General features: G+C 40.9%; 1 long non-coding RNA gene across 1 annotated transcript in view; it reads left to right on the top strand.

Annotated features, from left to right (window-relative positions):
• The first annotated feature begins 259 nt into the window (after positions 1–259).
• Positions 260–1,609, top strand: part of LOC106014105 — a 6,516-nt gene continuing 5,166 nt past the window's right edge. Inside the window, exon 1 of the long non-coding RNA XR_001185522.2 lies at positions 260–359. This is a non-coding gene — a long non-coding RNA (uncharacterized LOC106014105). The remainder of the gene's footprint in view (positions 360–1,609) is intronic.

Genomic DNA, 1,609 nt, shown 5'->3' with positions numbered 1-1,609 from the left:
CCTCTCTCTCTCAGTATCTAACTTTGTACATGCCGACAGTAGTGTGTCCCCTCAGGTTAAGAAGACTATGACGTCACCCACATGGGTACATTTACATTTTAAACCAACACCTTTGTTTTGGTCAACCTCGTGGCTTCTTACCCCCGGGCGAACGCGGGTGACTTAGGCCTACTGGTCAAGGGAGACGGGGTTTAAAAACGAAGTGGACGGACCAGTGACCACCTGGTCTGGTAGACTGTAGTGCATTCATCTCTGTTCATTCTGACCCGCACACCTCAAGCAGACAACATCGACGACATCTTACAAATTTGATTTACAATCATCTGTTTCTTGAACGTCTTCGCACCTTGTGTTGTTGGGTGAGTGAAACAATTGGTTCTTATTTATGTCTGACTGTTGTAAATTATCATTCATTATAATGCATGTCATCTTTTTATGTCATGAGTGTTGTAAACATAAACAATTTGTATGATTATATTAAAACGAAATTGTAGTTGTCGGAAAAGACATGGATGGGCAGGATGTTTACACAACTTTTTATTCTAATGAGAGATTGTTACCTCAGTCTCGAAATCTAAAACATAATTTATCATCGATGTTGCCGGCTCCGTGTATACACTCGTATCCCCTCAAACGATTATGACATCACCCACATGGGTACATCTATTAAATTTTATATCAACACCCGTGTTTTGGGTCAACCTCTTGGTTTCTGACTGTGCGCGTACATGCACATTCTCGTTTTGGCATTTCTAAAGCTCTTATCCACATTTTCCAATTTCTTGTGACGCAGATAACGACCAAAAACGAAGATCAAACTAAATGTAATAATCGCTATTCCTCCTAAATTATCATCGTCCGTGCATTCAGAATTTCTGTTTGTGAGTTAAAAAATCAGATATAATACATCCCATGTAGCGCCTCTCTATGGAGTGTGAAATCAGGGAAAGTTACCCAATGTTGGGACAAAGAAACTTTTGACGTTTTTGTTTTGAACAAAATTATCCAAACACTTCATTGTTAGGGCTCTCTCTCTCTCTCTCCTCCCCCATCACCACCCTTTCTCTCTCATCCAGCCTCAAGGCCACGTTTTCCCGCCTTCCACTGGGGCTAAAAAACCTCGTGGTTTCTGACTTTGTGCACATTGATAGTGTGTCTCCTCAAGCAATTTTGACATCACCCACGTGGGTACATCTTTTATTTAAATTTTATATCAACACCCGTGTCTTGGGTCAACCTCTTGGTTTCTGACTGTGCGCGTACATGCACATTCTCGTTTTGATATTTCTATATCTCTTATCCACATTTTCCAATTTCTTGTGATTCAAATAACGACCAAAAACAAGATCGAACTAAATGTAAAAATCGCCATTCCTCCTAAATTATCATCGTCCGTACGATATAAAATTTCTATTTTTGTGAGTTAAAAAATCCGATACAATACATCCCTTGTAGCGCCTCTCTATCGAGTGTGAGAACAGGGAAAGTTACCCAATGTTGGGACAAAGAAATTTTGGGCGTTTTTGTTTTGAACACAATTATCCAAACGCTTCATTGTTAGGGCTCTCCCCAACCCCCTCTCTCTCCTCCCCCACCATCCCTCCCCCCC

Source organism: Aplysia californica, unplaced genomic scaffold (assembly GCF_000002075.1).
Source record: "Aplysia californica isolate F4 #8 unplaced genomic scaffold, AplCal3.0 scaffold02420, whole genome shotgun sequence".
Classification (NCBI taxonomy): Eukaryota; Metazoa; Mollusca; class Gastropoda; order Aplysiida; family Aplysiidae; genus Aplysia; species Aplysia californica.
The sequence above is the reverse complement of the archived record's forward strand: the minus strand, read 5'-3'. Positions and strand labels throughout refer to the sequence as shown.